The following is a 20,601-nucleotide window of genomic DNA, read 5'->3' on the forward strand; positions in this document are numbered from 1 at the left end:
AACACAAAAGCAAACCATTATATTAACTGATACTGCGATTATGTTTACAAACTGATTTCCAGTGGAATCATCACACATTAGGCCTCTTGAGGAACCCATAGTTTCCAAACTGTTAAAAAGCATGACCTCTGAGTGAAACCTATAAATTTTATCTTGCTAGCTCTCAAACTTTTGACAAAGGTTAAAGAACTCCTCCAAAATAGCCAAACAAAAGAAACCAACAGCCATAGAACAAAAAGACAACAAAAAGTAAACTTCTCATGTCCAGGAAAGTTAAATGGCCTTAAAGGATACAAAAACAACACGTTCCTCTACTTAGGAAATAAACATACCTCCTCTTCTCTACTGTCCAGGATACTTTAGTGGTCAGAAGGAGCAGAATACATTCCTATCAGTAGGGGACCAACCCAGCGTCGGCCTCTGGAAACCCTGGGAGTGGATTCTCTAATGCTCCACGTAACTCCCTGAGTTGGGAGACTGGGATTGATGGACAGCTAACAAGGGTTCCAAGGGTTCTCCCTGTGTTCATCTGCTTGTCAAATTCTGCCCAGAGGCTCTTTACTTGTGGAAGGAGGTTAAATAACTTTTTTCTTTATAGCGCTTTTTGTTATTCTCTCCTACATGTCAAAAGAATTATGAGGACTGGACAAATTAATATTGTTAAGATGGCAATATTTCCCAAATTGATCCACAAATTCAACTTAGTCATTACCAAAATCCCAGATGTCTTTTTTTGTGTGTGTGCAGAAATTGACAAACTGATTCTAAAATTCATATGGAAATCAAGGGACTCAGAGTAGGCAAACAATCTTGAGAAAGAGAACAAAGTTGGACTCACACTTCCTGATTTCAAAACTTGCTACAAGGCTACAGTAATCAAGATGGTGTGGTACTGGCATAAGGATAGACATATAGATCAATGGAATAGAATTGAGAGCCCATAAATAAACCTCATATTTATGGTCAACTGATTTTTGACAAGGGTACCAAGACAATTCAATGGGAGGAAGAATAGTCTTTTCAACCGATGGTGCTGGCACAATGGGATATCAACATGCAAAAAAATAAAAAATAAATAACATTGGACTCTCAACCTTCACACCATACATAAAAATTATTTCAAAGTGGATCACAGATCCAAATGGAAGAGCTAAAATTATAAAACTCCTAAAAAAATATAGGAGTAACTCTTTGTGACCTTGAGCTAGGTAAAGCCTTCTTAGATATGACAGACAGGAAAAACACAAGTAATAAAAGAAAAAATAAATTGAACTTCATCAAAGTGAAAAACTTATGCTTCAAAGTACACCATTAAGAAAGTGAATAATATTTGCAAATCATAGATCTGATAAAGGAATTGTATCCAGAATATATAAAAAGCCCTTACAACTCAATAGTAAGACAAACAACTCAATTAAAAAATGGGCAAGAATCTGAACAGACAATTCTCCAAAAAAGATATACAAATAGCCAAAACACATGAAAAGATGTTCAACATCATTAATCATCAGGGAAATGCAAATTAAAACCACAAGATACTACTTTACACCCTCTGGGATGAGTATTACCAGAAAGACCTGTGTTGATGAGGATGTAGAGAAACTGGAACCCTCATACACTGCTGGTAGAAATGTAAAATAGTGCAGCCACTTTAGAAGAGTCTGGCAGTTCCTCAGAAGGTTGAACATAGAGTTACCATATGGCCCAGCTATTCTATTCCTAGGTATATGCCCAAGAGAAATGAAAACATATGTTCACACAAAAACTTGTACATGAATGTTCATAGCAGCATTATTCATAATAGACAAAAAAAGTGAAGACAACCCAAATGTTCATCAACTGATGAATGCATAAATAAAATGTGGTATATCCACAAAATGGACTATTATTTGGAATTAAAAAGGAATTAGGTACTTATCATGCTACAATATGAATGAACTTTGAAAACATTATCTTAAGTGAAAGAAGCTAGTCACAAAAGACCAAATATTCTTTGACTCCATTTATATGAAATATCCAGAAATAGTCAAATCTGTAGAGACAGAACGTAGATTAATGGTTTCCTAGGGCTGGGATGGGATGGTAGAGGAAATGCGGAATGATTGCCAATGGGTATGGAGTTTCTGGTGATAAAAATGTTCCAAAAGTGACTGTGTTCATGGCTGCACAACACTGTGAATACACTAAAAACTACAGAATTGTACATTTTAAATGGGTGAATTGTATGGTATGGTGACTGGTATCTCAATAAAGCTGTTAAATATGCATTTTAAAAAGAATTATAGAGATATCAAGAAAAAGTCTTCAAAATTAATGAAAAGGTCATAAAATGTTTCAAAAGCCAAAACCCAGAAAAGAATCAGAGAGACAGTTGGTAAGTATGTGAAAAAGGAGTCTGTAGGAATAGAAAGGATCTAGCACAAAGTTAAAATATTCTTGGTCTGGATCTATTCTAAAAAATTAACAAAAACACATTACATGTCAATTCTAGCTCAATAAAACTAGAAAAAAACTAAAAAACACAAGAGGGAGAGTCTAACACAACCTGTTCTACTTTGGGTTCTTTTTTTTTTTTCAGTTTTACTTAATAAATGACAAAAAAACTTTGTTCTGCACATGGACTCTAGATATATGAAAAGCTTAATAGCAGCAATTTCTCATGCCAAATACATCTTCTGCCCTAATGTTTTCTAAATCATTGCCTTAATAAAAAGATAGAGAATTTGGCCATCAAATCTACTAAGGCCATCAATGAAATCAATCATTCATTTGCATAGTACCTTAAAGTTTATAAATCACATTTACACGTATTGTCTCAGTTGTTCCTCTTGAAGCAGGTATCATCTCCATTTTAAAGAAGAAACAGCCTCAGAGACATTAACAGACTCATTTAAAGCCCCATAGATGGTGAGAGGTACAGACAGATTAGAACCCAGGTCTCACTCTACTAAGCCACCTTCTAAGTTTATAAAGAAATTGCTCTTTTGTATTGAATATTCCTTTAGTAAATGTAATTTTTTTTTTTGTTGAATTTTCTCTTACATATAGTGTTTGGAACTAATTTTAAATAGCAATTTGGCACATACTGAAACTAGTTTAAGATTCAGTATAACATATATTCTACACTAAGCTAGATCATATATCTCATTTTTTAAAAACCAAAAACCAGTTACTCAGGATAAACAAATTCCAAGCTGACTACCACAAGATAGTTTCTGACTAATGGTTAAGAAGTCCAAATAATGCTTTTGGGCAATAACTTTGCTAAGCATCCAAAAATCAAACATGTGTATCATGCATTTAATTTATCTAATATATTAACATCAGTGGCCAAGGAAACATTCTTTCCTTAATTTGTATTTTCATATCTTATGTAAGAGTAAATGCATTATAATGACAGTTAGTGTAGTATATGTACAGCCTCCAAAATAGTTTCATTCTGAACATAAATAAATGTGGTCTAAAAATCTAATCCCAAAATTTTGATGTAGTTTAGATAGAAGGTTCTCTAAATACTTTCCCTTTATTTTCTGTCCAGAATGTCCAGATAATCATCTACTTTCCAGTTGTTAAACACATAGTAGTGTTAAGTAATGGTCAACTTGTAATTGGTAAAAAAGAAAAAGAAAAGAAAAAGAAAAAAAATCAAGTTAACCTAGATTTCAATATGACCAAAGGGTTTTAGATTATTATATGGCTGAACTGAGTATTTCATTTATTGAACAATTACTGAACATTTATGAGTTTAGGCTGAGCTAGGATATACTATGATTAATAAGACATGATCCTTATACACGTTCTCTGGAGTTCCCCTCCAAGTAGGGAAAACCACCAGGTAAATGAGTAATCACACTGCAATATAAGAAGGACTATCTATAATGGAGGCTTGTACAAAGTACCATCTTTGGCTTGCTTGTGGTCAGGTCTTGTGAGATAAGATAAGTATCAGTGTCTAAAACAAGCCTCCAAAGCTGAATATCCACTCACTAACCTGCATCACCTTTCAATACTGTGCCATACCCTGGTATCTCCTCTCTTCCTGATTTGCATATGCAGGTGAGATAGCCAAGGACGATAGCACCATCATCTCAGGTTAAGACACAAACACAGATGAAACACTGCTCAGAGGAACACATCCCATCATGACTTGAGTCAGTAGGTATAGCTCCTGAAGTTTTTAGATTGTGAAGTGTTTTGGAATCTTTCCTCTCAGAAGAAATGCAAAGTTTAAAAAGCTCTGTAAGAAATACAACTCTGTGAATAAAATATTAAGCCTATTTCTCTGAAATTAAAACCTGCACATTTATGAACCTTTTATGTATAGATTCTGGCAGAGAAAAGGTTAAATGAAGTAAAAAGATGGCAAGCAGAACTTCTCTCCTGCAGCGTCAGCTGCTGTACATCTGTTTAAAAGGTTCCCCAACTGCAAAACTATCTCCTTTCTTCTGATTGTAAAGAGAACATTAGCAAAATTTTTCCTTTTCCATGCAATGCAACTGGACTGGGGCAAGAATAGAACAATCAAGAAGAAAAGGTAGATCACTTTTTTGAAGTAGGAGGACTGGGACTTATATTTATTCTCAAGTTCAGGGAAAAAGGAGGTATTTGACTTTAGCTTGGCCAACTACACACCGTTGATGTTTTCAAGATGTTGCTGTAGGCATTTTTTGGCTTTCCATATGATAATGTACATATTAATGCAGAGGAAACTCAAACTGTAAGAGATACTAGTTTTGAAGCACAATTCCAACTAAACCATAAAGGATTTGAAGAGGAAGCTTGCAAATATAGTTCCCTTCAACAGGACACATAGGTTGCAATCCGAACACCATTAGATTCCCTGGGGTGCAGCATCTTCTGGGATGGTAAAGTCAGGTTCTATGTGTTAAGTTTAAGAGCTCAAAAAAATGCTGGTACTCAACAGATGAGTTGCAAAAGGCTCTTGGAAGGTCTGATCTGACCTCACTGCAGTTTAGACATCTCCTTTTAAACATCTTCCCTTCTGTGGACAGGGAAAGCTTCCAAACACTAAAGGTTTCCAAGAGTTAAACGGTCAGTCTCTCAAAGACTCCAGTCAGTATGTAAAAGTACTTTTTACAGTAAAAATCCAGTCATTCTGGGTCAGGATTCACCTTAAACAATATAAAAGTCAATGCAAATATTTAACAGTCTGAGAAAATATTTGTAATATATTGATGTGTGAAAAAGGATAAAGTTTACAAAACACATATAATGTGACCATATTTATTAAAAAGCATACATATACATATGAGGATTTTTTTTTACCAAAAGAATTCATGGCTATTATAGAAAGTTTGGAAAATAGAGGACAAAAAAGAACAGCTGTAATCCTATAAAGTAGAGATTCCCATTTAATATTTTGGTGTCTACACCTATATATATATATATACACACATACACACACATATATACATATACACACACACACCAATATATATATTGGTGTATATATATATATATCCCCTCCCAATAAATATAATTGTAAAAATCAGGCTTTTTTAGTTATTAGTCTTGCATTGATTTACATATGATATTCCAAGAAACTACGGCAAATTGTAAGATTCATGAATAAGAGTGGTTCTCAACCTTAGCTAATGCTTATTAGAATCACCTGAGGAATGTCTAAAATTCCCAATGTCTGGACCGCCCCCCAGACCAATTAAATCTGAATCTCTGGAGATGAACTGAAACATCAGTAGTTTTCAAAGTTTCCCAGGTGATTCCACTGAACAGTCAGGTTGAGAACCACTACTTCGTTTTTCCCTCTTTGAGCAAAACAGGATTTACAGCAGTGCTTTCTTAAACTTCCATGTGCATACAAACCATGTAGGGAGTTTGTCAAAATATAGATTCTGGTTCAGTAGGTCTGGGGTAGGACCTAAGATAATGTACTGGCCCAGGGACTGAGTAGCTGTAGGGTTCTGGGAAGAACACTCTCACAGAATGGAAGGAAAAAATTATAGTCACTGAAGTCCATATTCTATGCCACCAGAGGGGGAGAGGTAGTCTACAGCGGATGAACAGAGAATTGATACTGGGAGTTAAAAGGTGTTTCTAGGAAATAAAATTTTAGGGAACTGAAAGAAAGTTTGGAATAACTACATTTTTTCAGGGGAAAATAGTCATTTGAACTTACATAGTTTGTGTGCACAAAGGAGGGGAAGACAGCATGGAAGAAAGATGCGCAGTGTGAGAAAAAAATCAAATATCTAAAAAATTGTTATGGAAAAAATAAAATCTTTGGCTGCAGTGCTGGCAATGGATAGAGAAACAGTATAAGGGAACCTGCAGAATATTTCTCTGCCAAAAACATGTTTGGGAACCAGTACAGCTAATAAACTGAAGTTGGTGCAGATTAATAACCATCTTCCATCCACTTCCTCCTGGGACATAAGAAGAGACCCCAGGAGTATAAGTCTCCCCTGGCAGTGCTTTAGGAACCAACAACAAACAATGGATTATTTGCCCAAATGCTTCTTTGTGTGCAGAAATAACATCAAGAAGCTCAAACATGGGGTCTCTTTGCAGCTTCCAGGCAATATTCTTCTTTGAATTTCTAAACTTCACTAGAGATATAACCAAAAAAAGGGGAGGGGATGTTTTTTTCCTGAGGGTTTTCCCATGGAAATTAGAAATGTTTAGCATATTTTTTAGAATGACGAAGTATTTAATATAAAAATATTCATAAGCCACCATCAGACTGTTCCTCCTCCAAGATAATTTCCAAAAACAATAAAATAGGAAAAGTTTCACATAAGATTATTTGGAGCAATTATATGAATCAGCAGGTATACTTTATCAGACACTCCTTATCCAATAGGCCATATCTAAGTAAATTTCTGTTTAAATGAACAGGATAAACTAAAGCGGAAGACTTTACCAAGAAATGGAAATAATTTTATGTCAGATGATTCACATTACATATCTCCTGGGTGTAAGAATCTTTGGCAGACTAGTACCACTAATCTTTATATTCGGCACTTATTTACTGTATAATGATGATTAACACTTACTGAGTGTCAGAAATTGGCCAAGTACTTTATTCACATCTAAATTAATCCTCACAACCATGTGATATAGGCATTATTATTATAGCCCTTATATGGAAAGGAATCTGAGGTTTAGGGATGGCAACTACATGTTCAAAGGTTACAAACCAGTAAGTCCTAAAGTTGGTTTTTGAGTGCCTGATTTCAACATCCATGTTCTTAATATTTATATGACACAGACAGGCCTTCTGCATACCCAGTCTGTACCAGGGAGAGACTATACTCAAGACAGGGGGGGACAGAAGATAAGTAAGTCATGATCCCTAAGCTTATGGTACACGACAAGCAGTTCTTCCAGGACGTGAGGCTAGAAAGTCACCTCAAACACTGCAGACTACAGGATGCCTTTTGGTATTGTGGAATGCCAGCTCAGATTATGCTGCTAATGTACTCAACAGGTTAGAACTCACTCACTGATGCGGGATCCAGATTCTTGATCTCTTATACATCCTTGATGGGTAGAAGACATATTTACAAAGAGGACGTGCTGTGTGACTAGAGACACTATTTTTTCTTTTAGCTTAGGCAAACTTCCCAGAAATTACTGAATCACTCTATCTAAAATCAATAAAACCACAACAATGTCCAGGTAACAGATCTAGTACTAGTTGAGGGGTTAGTTTCTCCCACATTCAAATGGTAAGGGGTGTTGCTGGGCAAGCCAGTCCAGTCAGGACTGGGGGAGATAGAAATCAGTCTCAGATTTGAGGTTCTTGTCTCTCTTCTGAGTTTCTGTAAAATTTCCAAAGGCTAAGGGAAACCCCACTGATTGTATTAGCCTAACAATGGCTATAAGAGTCAATAATTCTTAATCTATGATTCATTACCAATGCAGACAAATAAAGGAAGTCCTAACTCTTTTCTATTTCTCAAAGCTAGCTTCCTAGCAGTCTTGTTTAACTTGATAACTGCAGACATATAAGGCCAGGGAAAAGGTGAACAATATTTCCAGCTTTATCTGGAACAATATCATTAGCCTTATATGCTACATTAATTTTTTAAAGCTAATCCTTAAAGAAAGAGGCAGAGTAAAAGAACTAATATACCTGAGCATCGATGTTTAATACACATGCCAAGTGCTGCCCTAAGAGCCCCTCTCTATTTTTCAGTCTTATCTCATTTAATAATGACACCCACATGAAACAGTAGTGTTCATATAAGTTAAATTCCTTTCTCAGGAACTCACAGCTAGTAAACATAGCTAGCATTCAGGCAGAGGCCTGTCCACTCTACATACTCTTGGAAAGAAAGTGGCTTCAGGCAGCTGCAGGGTCCTAAGCATCTTTGTGAGGACAAGTCTCCAGAGCTAGAAGAGCTGAGGAAACTGATTGGAGGGCGAGAAAGGCAGGCAGACTCCCAAATTTACCACAAAAATGGTCCTTTTGCCCCTCTTAACTCTATTCTCTTGGGATGTGGTTAGTAGAGAATAAGGACTATGCATCAATTTATCGATGCTGTACAGCTGTCCCTCAGTATCTGCAGGGGTCTGGTTCTGGGACTACCTGCCATACCATAATCTGCAGGTGCTCAAGACCCTTATTTACAAAATGGTATAGTATTTGCATGTAACCTATGCATATCCTCCTGTGTACTTTAAATTACCTCTAGAATATTCATACTACCTAATACAATGTAAATATTATATAAATAGTTGCTGGTGTGGCAATTTCAAGTTTTGCTTTTGGAATTTTCTGGAATTTTTTCCTGAATATTTTCAACTTGCAGTTGGTTGAATTCCCCAAATGTGGAATCCTCAGGTATGGAGGGCTGATTGCAGTGACCTACGATGTAAACAAAATTCTATTTAAAATAATAAAACTTCCTTGTTATAAGTTCCATTCAATTAACTAAATGTTTCAAATTAATGATCTCCTTCAAATGCTGCTACATGTTTGAATATTAAAAAGTATACCTCCTGCTTTTCTATTCCTTGAATGATACCATGAATTCCTCATTTGAAAGGGATTCAAGACCTTACAATTTGCTTTTAAGAACTGAAAATGTGCAGTGTTATAAGCAATCTGAAATTATCTTAATCGACATAGAGGGTTTGTTTATTACAAAGTTTTTGATATGAAGACTTCTTACCCTATCCAGCTAATTTTCTGAGAAGATACAAAAGGAAACAAGAAAATCTCGGGCAGGGAAAACATTTGGCAGTATGGTTCATATTACAACGTGAAGAAATACTTTGAGTCAAACAGCAGGAGTTACTATTTGAAATCAATCCTTACAACTGCAGATTTGCTCTTGAGAACTAGTTCAGATAAGCAGGTTGACATTTTTCTGCAGACATGCAGAGTAAGTTTTATATATTTGGCAAGATCAAAACTATTATTACACAGAAGTCCACACAGGTGATTTAGTATCCTGTATCTGCCTCACTAGAGAGCCAAAGGAATGATCAGAGAGTGATGAGACAAAGTTTGTTTTACATGGAAGGTAACATTACTATAGTACTCTTTACTTTCTCAATCATTTCCCTTCAACTCTCCAAGACAGCTGCTACTGTCATTTCCCCCTTCCTACTACTATAATCATGTTAACTTTCTCATTTACGTACTTATTCCCCAAACATGCACTGAAGTTCTCCTGAGTATCAGGCACAAGTCGTATTGGGGATTCAACAGTTGTGCTATTCAAAATGCGGTCCTACAGATGGGTGCTGGTTTGTGAATGTGTTGGGTTACTAGTCTGTGACAAGGTAAGTGTTTAAAAATTTTAATAGCAATTTGCAGAGTAATCTGTATGTTGACTCTAATAACAAAATTTTTGACTTATATTTTGTATGTCATTTTTCTAATAATTCATTTTTATTTATACAAATATCAGTCTGTATAGGATTAGAAGTGAAAGCCTGGTTTGTTACCAGTGATAGTCTAAGAAGCAGTGCTCTAGAGGATAGAAAGACAAGACCTCTGTTCTTGCTAGATATGGCCTCCCTTAGTCCTATGTGAGTGTCCAATAAAAAAAGTCCTTCCATCCTCAGACACACTCATTTCTGAGGAACACATCAAGTTCAGGCTTTGTAAATAGGTTTGGGGAATACTGATTTTATTAAAAAAGGTTGTAAGTTAATAATAGGTTAAAAGGATAATGGAGAAGGGTGAGATAGGAAGGTAGATCAAGTAGAAAGGACAATTTAATAAAAAACAGGAAATCAACAGGTAACCAGGAGGGCAGCAGGTATAATGAACTGCTATAAACCTGGAGTGAAGAAGTTAAGAGGGTAAGGCAAGGCTAGTTGGAGGGAGGAGGATACTGAGGCTAGTCTCTGCCATCCTTTCCATTCTCCAGTCACCTCTTACCCTAGCTCCTAGGCACAGACTATCCTCCAGTCACCCCTAATTGCTGTCCTTCCCAAAGATGATTTCTTCTGCTTCAGTGTTTAGCAGACCCCTGCTCTACTCTGCCTAGAATGTGCATCCCGCCCTCCCATACTCTCCTTAAAAATCCAGTGCTATTGTCAACTTCCTCTCTGATTGTGGTCCCTGATACACCCTGAGACAAAGCTGTGATTCCTCCTCAGTGTGCCTGTACACTTGTTTATACCTGCTTCACAGCATATATCAGAATGTACCATGCATACAAGTTTGCAAGTCAAATTCCATTGGCACTATATTATTTATCCTTCTCTTTTCAGTGCTCAGCATATAATCAGCTCTTAATATGTGTTGAACCACACTGAGCATCAGAGAGCAGTCAGAGGGGTTGATTAGAATTCTCATTCAGACTGAGCAACCAGAGAGCAAGGCTCACTGAAGAGTGTCTAGAAGCCAAACAAGGAGAGTTGCTCATTCAAGGTTCAGCAGGCTGTGGAAATGGCAACTTAAGAGCTGGAGCTCAGCAAAAAACACAAAGCAACAAACAAACAAACAAAAACCCCCCATTCTCCTTAAGGAGAACAGTTAAGTCAGTAAGGCAAATTGCTGGTAAAAACATACTAGAATTTAAAAGCCCATTTTGCATTAAGTTGAATTCATGACTTTGTAGAGTACCTGTAAATTATATATGGGCATGCATGCGGCTCATTACCTACAGTCTGAGGAATTTCAAGGTAAGTAGGATTTTCAGGCAAAATGGCTGACTAAGCACAAATGACACATGCTGATGCCTACTATGGCAAACTCCAGCAATAGGAGGCAAAGCTTCAATAACAAGGTCACAGGCATGAAGAAAAGCCTCCCCTTCTCATTCCTCTGGGGTGGAAGTAGCTGCAATGACCAGCAGTAAACAAAGGGAGTTTCTATTTAGTGGTATCCTGAGCATTTTCATCATAGGAATGCCTTTCTTTGCTTTGCTTTCCTAGTTTTTGGTTGTGGCTTTTTCTTTTCTTTCTTTCTTTTTTTTTTTTTCTTGTTCTTTGTCTTTTAACACTGCCTTTGTGATCTCTCTCTTCTCAAATTCTCCTCCTTGTTCACTTTCTGAACTCATTTCCTTCTGTTACTCTTACTTTAATAAATTTTTATTTTTTGTAGGTTTATTTATTTATTTAAAAAATTTTAAATGGAAGTACTGGGGATTGAACCCAGAACTTTATGGATGGTAGGCATACACTCTATCACTATCTCCCACCTTCATTAATTTTTAAATATTGAAGCCCTCCTTTTAGGCTCCTTCCACACTAGCACTGGTTATACAGAGCATCCCCCCCCCCTTTTTTTTAGTACATTTCAAGAACCAATTCCAAATGATGTACATTGAAACACCTTTCTCTGCCCAATAATTTCACAATGATTTTCCCTGTGGTATTTTTCCTATTTGTAGGAGCAAGGTTGAGAAAATATAAATGGATCCCTGAGAAACCTGGTATCCTTGAAACATAATATGCAGCACTGTAATCAGTAGTGATAGCCCTGTGAAATAATACTCTGGCCCTGGCAGAGGTACTATGCTTGGAAAGCATACAGTCAAAATTCAAACTGGCCTGGGAAACAGTGGAGGCAAGTAATTTAGTAATGAGAGGTCATTATTTGAAACATAACACAGTCTTCTCACTAGCAAAGTCAAACAATGAAACAAACCTTTCTTTTTCTAGTAGGTCTATTATTCTACTGATATATGTGCAGTTATGTGCCTGAAAGTGGTCAGAAACAAGTTAGAATAGACATAGCCAAAGAGATTTCACAGAGAGACTCCCTTTGCATTTTTATTTGCTTCCCAGAACTTCCTGATTGAAGAAGAGTTAACACAAAGCACTTTTCCAAGGGTGCATTCCCCAAAGGATCAGCCACTGTTTCTTACACATTATTTAGAGTAATAGGGATATTGCTTTGAATCCTATGAAAATCCACATTCAGAGATCCCTGAATTTTACGTAGCTTTTAAAATTCTACAGTATTGAGAGGGAAATCAACTTCCTCAAATTATAACCCTCCTAAAAAAAAAAAAAAAAGCCAAACATGGTTTTTTGGCTTTCAAATGGGACATATGTGTCACACAGGGGGCTTACTATACTATCATGTCAACAGCCACAATTACTTCCCAGAATTGTGAAAAAAGGATGTCTAATCTGGAGTCAAAAAAAAAAAAAAAAAAAAAAAGAAGATCACTAAGACTCTGGCTTTATCAACACCCTGAAACATGAAACCTACAAATTTGCAAAATAGAAAGCAACCCTGAACTTTAAAGCAAAGACAAATAAATAATTTTAACAATGTAATAGTAAGCATAATGAATTTGTAGAGCTCTAGTTTTTAAAGTGAACTGGCATATATATTTACTCAAATTTCATAATATCTCTGTAAGGTAGTGGGAGCAAGCATTATTCTTGTTTTATAGATTTTAAACAACTTGCACAAAGTTGAATACGCTTAAATAAGTGACTTCTATAATAAAAGCTTTCTACTTGCTCAAGCTACTCCCCTAATCTCTGCTTTCCCAGGTCACCAGATTTCTTGAAAGAGTAATCTGTTCTTGCTGAATTTATTTCCTCATCTATTACCCATTTTCTAATCTTGACACATGATAGTTAATTTGTTTCCCCCAATTTACTATTTTCAAAAAGATCACCAATGATCCATCAGGTATCATGGGACTCTCAGTAGAGTCTCAAATATTCAATGAATGAACAAAATTTTCAGCAATTCCAATGACTTGTTTTTTATCCTCTTTCCTCATTCTTGACCCCAACTCCCCTCTAAAACCCTCTCTTCCCTCATTTTTCATGCCATCACTTTCCTTCCTCTGTGTTGCTCCCCAGTATCTTTAAAATTAAACTCCTCAACACCTACTCATCATCCAAGATCCTATTCAAATGACAATTCTTAAGTCTTCCAGAACGCCTCCAGCAGCAGTCATTCTTTATTAAGAGGTTCCATTTCATACTACTGGGCACTTACCACGTTGTATTCTGATTGTTATCATCTCTGTCTCTCTATCTCCCATTCTCCCTCCCTCATAAAATAAAAGTTCTTTGGATATGGAATCTGGCTTATCATTTTCCATCTCTTGGGTTTAGCAAATTACCTGGCACTTACAGATCCTGCTAACAAATGCCTGAATAAACCACCAGTAAGTGGCAGCACTAAGGCCAGAGCTCCTCTGCCTTTGCTCTTCACAGAGATGGCTTAAAAGCAAAGTCTTAACATTTCTTATGGCTAGATTCTCAGATTCAGTCCATTAAAAAAATTTTTTTTTTTGCAGTGACCTGTCCACAAACCATCCTTTCCAAATAGAACTGTCACCCAGGTAGCAGTGCCACACATGGTATAGTTATGACTCTCCTACAATTTGCCTATCCACGCTCTCTCCACCACGTGAGGACACGAGAGAAGGTGGCTGTCTGTAAGCCAGGAACAGAGCACTCACCAGGAACAAAATCAGCTAGTACCTTGATCTTGGAATTCCTAGCTTCCGGAATTGTTGAGAAATAAATGTCTGTTGTTTAAGCCACCCAGTGTATGGTAAATTTTGTTGTGGCAGCCCTAGCAGACTAATACATGCTGCTTAAATACTTTCTGAAAAGTGTCTTTTTTTCAAGTAACTCTAATTGTTAGAAAATTCTTCCTTATCCCAGTCTAAATTCTGTACTCTGTATCTGAAAGTTGAGGAAAAACAAAAAAATACAGGGGATATAATCACAATGGAAGAGAATAATTTTCAAGTGAAAAATAAATCTGTGACTTAAACACTGAGGAAAAATTTTCAACTCAAAATCAAAACTATGGCAACACAAATAAACTCTCCAGAGAGGCATCATGGTAATACTGCATCAAAGTGCTCTGAAAAACTGAAAAAGACTATAAGAATGTTGGATATTATTAGGCTACCCCTTTTCTTCTTATGGCTAAATTTATAGTGTTATTTATTAGAGTTATTTATGTTTAGTTCTCTAGACTTAATATAAATTCAGAGGCAAAAACTGCTCTCTGTAACTTTGACTCAGTGGATCCATGATACACTAAACAAAATACGTTACCAACACCGAGTATCTAAGAGTTGTCTGAAAAACGAAAAGGAAACAATATTATGCTTTAATAACATCAAATCACACAAAAATGTTTTGCCTATTTTAGGTGGAGTACTTATCTCAATAGAAATACTTGCTACAAAGAATCCTTGTTACCTAAGAAAGGTGGTCACTACATCAAAGAATTACAGTGTCGAAAGGATTTGAGTCCTTCTGGAGATCATCTACTCTAACACCTTATCTGATGCATACATTTTCTGCTGCAATACACACGATAGACAAGCATCTATCTGATGCTTAAAATATTTTCTGGAATTTTTTTTCTTCAGGTAACTCTACTCATTAAAAATGGGCTAAACTCTGTCGTCTGTGATTTCTAACCTTGTATCCTCTGAGAGCCATATAGAACACATTTAATTCTTCCTCTTTCAAACAGTTTTTAAACTTCAGAAGAAAACATTCATATTCTTTGTCCAATTCATTTTCAAGTTAATCCCTCTCAGTTCTCTAATTATTGTACTGACATGTTTCAAGTGCCTCTTCTCTGGACCAGCTCCACTTTGCTGTGCCCCCTACCCCCACCCCAACTGCAGACTAAGCAAATTCCTCCATAAACAGTGTGTGCTTCTTTAGTCCAATCCACTGAGATCTTTATGGATATTGGACTGTAAGAAAATATATTCGCTTTTCTTCTCAGTTTCAAAATTATCAGCCAGTCCAAAGCAAAAGAAGAATGTTGCTCCTAAAATCTTGAGAATTTGAGTTTTAAGCATTCAAGCAATGACTGGAGCAGTCTGATTACTAGACAAGCTGGTATGATGCTAAAGCTGAGGAATAAGACAGGTCCATATATTTAGAAGTCAAGTCCTTCTCTAACATGGGGATTTGTGGGCAGAGAGTGCTGACAAGTGAAGCCTGTGAGGCAAAAGAGAGGTCAAGTCTAATAAGAACCTAGAGCTGGCAAACCTCAGCACCCTGCTAGTCCTTTATCAAATTTAGGGGTGATACAAGAATTTTCCATCAGTGTCTTACTGTATTCTGTTCCATTTTTCCAGAAGTTACTATAATATTTCACCATAAACACAATCCTGGAAAGAAATTTAGAAGGTATGAAAAAGACTATAAGTTACCAAATTATATTCCAAATTCCTCCCCAAAATGCAAAAGCGGCAAGTCTTGTTTAAAAATCCTAAATAACATGATCAATAGGATGGTATATTCATTTAATCCATTCAGGAGGACGATAACTACAATAATAGAGCCCATGCATGAAGATCTTGGAGAACAAACTACCAAACACAGTCTATGCGAATCCACGACCAGACAATCTGGGATCAACAGTATTTACTGGCTATATGGATGGTATGTTTTAGTTGCTTTCCCCAAATTTGGGTTGATAAGGCAAAAATTGTATTTTAGGAATTATAAACCCCAAGCTCATCTTTAACACTTGGCCAAGGCATCTCTTAGGCAATACTGACATTCAAGAAAAGTTCAACAGTCTATTCTTCTTAATAAGGAAACCTAAGTGAATAGGAGATGTAAAGCCAACTATTTCTGACTGGAAGTAAAGTCAGAGATTAAGGTCTACAAGAAAGAATGTGGGGGATCCAGGAGCAAACTATGGAGAGGAAATGCCAAGAACACAAGAAACCTTCTGAGCCAAACTAGGAATTTTTTGGCTCACCTGCCATATATTGGAATGTGATTAGCTCCTAGAAAACAAGATAAACACTAGGTATACATCAGTGCTTATTAACTGAATCACTTCTTCAAAGATGTAAAACAGAGACATTACAGTTTCTCAGTAAGAAAGAGATTAGCATGAAGTCATTGGTCATACCTCAGAAAAATAAGTGGGTTTATAGTAATAGTAACAGTATTGTTATTTTAATAATAATAATTATTAATAAAACAAATAATACCAGCAGTTAATATTACTTACTATGTGCCAGACACTGTACTAAGCATTTTATATGCAGTTGCATTTAATTTTCATAACCTTCTAAGGAAATGAAATAGATACTAAGGTTCAGAGTTTGAGTGCTCTGCCCAGGGTCACAGAGGTGGAGGCAAGAAAGTCTGAACCTAGAGTCCATGCTCTAATGACTGCTCTATGCTTTACTGCAGTTACATGTAAAATTTCTGTAGATACCAATTACTTTCCATAAATGCGCGCACGCACACACAAACACACATACACACACACGCACACACACAGAGAACAAATGAAGCATCCCTTTCCCCTAATAGTGGCCAAGACTGAGTATCATCAATCTTCTAAATTTTTGTCAATTAATTGGGAAAGAGGGATAGTTTGTTGTTTTAATAAAGTTGAACATCTCTGAATTTATTCATTGGTTATTTGAATTTGTCTTCTGAGAACTGTTTGTTCTTATGCTTTGTCCATTTTGAGTTAAATATTTATCTTACTGGTGCAGGCAGTCATTTATATTCTGGATATTATGTTAATATCTGGGGTATAAATAAAGAAATGGGGGACAATTAGCTAACCTTTAAAAAATTAAATCACTGCTTCATACCTTATATCAAAGCACATTCCAGATGGATTAAAAATAATGAAATAGCAAAAGCATAATCCTTTCTTATGGCAGTGTGTCAGTTTCTTGACATTAACTTAATAAAGTTATATATTTATGTTGAGAAAAAAGTAATTTGAATAAGCTGAACAGTACATTACAGCCTATACTAGAAAACCAGTATAAGAGGACTGTGACAAATCTGAGTCACTGAAAGCAATTGAAAGTAACTATCTTTTGAAAATTATAAGCATGGTAAATTAAGTGAAAAAAGTTTCAAAATAATATTTATGACTCCATTTTAATAAAAGGAAATACATTAAACATTAGCTATATTAGAAAGCTATATTAAAATACCAACAAACTTCATTTTTATGTAGCTGGAGCTTGTAAAAGAAAAATTAAATACTATTTTTAAAAATGCATTCCTTTTGTAGATATCCTTTCTAAGCAGACATATAAATGGTTACATTTCTGGAAAGAAGGGTCTGTGACTCATTCATTGTTATGTCATTTAAATATATAGGACCCTGTTCAGAAGTCTGCCAACAGACTTTTGTTGAATGAATGAAATGGGGAATTCAGGATCCCAAACAACATCTCCATATCAGCTATTCAAAATACTCAAATTCAAAACCTTTGCAGGAGAACCACATTTCTTCTCCAAGTAATATTTCATTCATAACTTTAATTCAAAATTAGGAAGCATTATGTTTTTAACAAGCAAGCAAGAAATCCAAGACTCAATGTGTTTGAGCTGAAAGGGGGTAAGGTGAGGTGTAGGTGATGTGAAAAATAAATCTTACAAATATTTTATTTTAAAAAGACTTACGGCAAATACAAAAGTTTATACTGCATTTTCTCAGATACAAAGACTATCCCTGATTTATGAAGTGTGCTATTCATACTTATTGAGTACCTATTCTGGAAATATAAGCAAGGTTCTATTTGTATAAAAGGGACATGAATATTTATAAGGAACTTACAGTATGACTTCAAACACATTCTCTGTTCATGACATATCAACCCTATTGTAAACTATACTAAGTCATAATATAAAACTAAAATAATTAAAACAATGCATACAGGAAAGGAATGGGAAGAGATAAATGGAACAATGAAACAGATATATTCCAAAAATAAATCCATGTCTTATGGAGCCTCAATATATGACAAAGATAGCATTTCAGAACAGTGGGGAAAAGGATGGACTAACTACTCAGTAAATAGTAGTGGGGCAACTGGCTACCCAAACAGCAAAGGAAGTTAGATTTCTACCACATAACATAAGTGTAAATACATTCCAAGTGGATTAAAGAGCTAACATTAAAAAGAGAAAAAACATAGGAGGATATTTAATAAACCTTAAGACAAGGAAGTTCTTCTTAAACAAGACACAAAATGCAGAAGCCACATGAGAAATATTGATGAATTTGAAGTGATAATTTAAAATTCCTGTTCAACAAAAAAGAGACAAGTAATAAATTGAGAGAAAACATTTGCAACATACAATATAGGCAAAGGATTGATACCACAACACTTGCAAAGCAATAAGAAAAATAAGAAATTCAATAGCAAAACGGGCAAAAACAAAACCACCAAGCAATTCACAGAAGAAAAAGAAATGGTCAAAGAGAAGATTTTGCAACTTCTCCAACAACAACACTAATAGCTAACAACAACAGCAACAATAGTCAATACACAATGCTAACCAGGCATCAGGTGCATTGTTAAATGCTTTAGATACCAACTCATATAATCCTCACAACCCTAGGAGATAAGGTACTATTTTTATCCCTATTTACAGATAAGGAAAATGTGGCAGTCATTAAATAAACTGTTCAGGGCCACACAGCCAGAGGCACAGGGCTGGGACTCCAATGCAGACAGTATATCTCTACAGGCCAGCACAGCTCCTAACCACTATCCTACATTACCCCTCCAGAGGTCTAGGAATCAGGGAAAAACAAATTAAAACAAGATATTATCTGTTGTTCAAATTGGCAAAAACAAAAAAGAACAACATAGTCAATGTGGAAAATGAGTATTGTCAACATTGTTGGTACTTTGGTAGGAGAATATAATGGTGATTTCTTTTTGTAGTGAAAACTCTTCTTACAGAAAGATACTCTAAAAGAAAGTTCAGAAAAACAACTTATCCAATAAAAGGTGAGCAACAGTCAGGTAGTTTCTTATTAAAACATTAATTTTATTTTTTCCTGAAGGTATGGGCAAATCCTAAAACTCCTTTACTTTTCTCTCTTAATTCTTTGATGCCAATAAAGGCTACCAGAGGATTCCATTGCTCCCTGTGTGTGTGTGTGTGTGTGTGTGTGTGTGTGTGTGTGTGTGTGTGTGTGTGTGTTGTGTGTTTTGTGTGTGTGTGTGTGTGTGTCTGCTTCCCTTGTGATTTATTCAGCCCAGGTCAAATTTTCCCTAAAAGCCCATTTCTAGAGGTACTAAAGTCATTACTTAATTGGTTAATTCACCTTCCCTTCTAGCAGGCTGACACAGGTTCTGCTTTCTATTCTTTTCCTTTTTCGTCCCTTAGCCTCTTTCTCAAGAAAAAATGTTTCTCCTGAACAAGGTTCAAGAGCCAAGACTGAAGGTGAGAAGCTCAAACTTTCCCTTTTTGCTTTGTTCAAAAGCTATTAAACAGATCCTTTCTTGAGGGAGGAGGGATAAATTAGGAGTTTGGAATTAACAGATACACACTATTATATATAAAATCAACAAGGCCCTACTGTATAGCACAGGGGACTATATTCAATTTCTTGTAATAAGCTATAATGGAAAAAATCTAGGAAAAAATGTATATGTATAACCGAATCGCTTTACTGCATACCTGAAACTAACACTGTAAATCAACTACACTTCAATAAAAAATAATTAAAAACTTGATACTTTCTTGTTTCCAGCAATATGTTAATTCCAAGCAGACAAAAACATTGCTTCTGAAAACTCAATTTTCCATAGTCGCGGGTTTACTGTCTACAGCATAGACGTTAACTAACAATATAAATTACTTAAGGGAAAAATAAAAAGCCATGTTATGGCTTTTCTAACACTTCAGCCATCCCTATCTATTCATAGGCACCATTATGAAGAGAACTACAGAAAGGTACATGGAGGCTATAAAAGAGGCTATTACTAAATTTCACTGCATGAAAGTACTGAATGCTTATCACGAATGGCAGTATGTAAAGATGATAATGCCTCCTCTTTAAAAAAAAAAAAAAGCATAGCAGGTCAGCTTCCATTTGAAAATTTTCTTTTGTATAGCCAAAACTTCCTGTAACTTGTTTGCTGCTGTATTCTAAAATTTACTACCAACTTGGTTTCCGAGTATGACAAAGCAATTAAAATTTTCAGGAGTGAAACGGGCATTGTGAAAACACACAGGCAGCTCAGAGAACAATGTTTTACTAAACCTCCAGGTGAGGAGCCCTAAAGTGATGACTACATCTTCACTGAGAGAAACTTAAGGATGTTCCGTATTGTAAGTATAGGATGTAAGAAGAGATTAAGATCAGCAGGAAAATGTAAAATTGGAAGGGACAAGATTGCATTTTTTCATCGG

At 35.8% G+C, this 20,601-nt stretch overlaps 1 protein-coding gene across 1 annotated transcript in view; it reads right to left on the reverse strand.

The window, feature by feature from the left end:
* PDE6D (phosphodiesterase 6D) overlaps positions 1-20,601 on the reverse strand; it is a 45,170-nt gene that overhangs the window by 23,346 nt on the left and 1,223 nt on the right. The window lies entirely within an intron of this gene.

Source organism: Camelus bactrianus, chromosome 5, assembly GCF_048773025.1.
Source record: "Camelus bactrianus isolate YW-2024 breed Bactrian camel chromosome 5, ASM4877302v1, whole genome shotgun sequence".
Classification (NCBI taxonomy): domain Eukaryota; kingdom Metazoa; phylum Chordata; class Mammalia; order Artiodactyla; family Camelidae; genus Camelus; species Camelus bactrianus.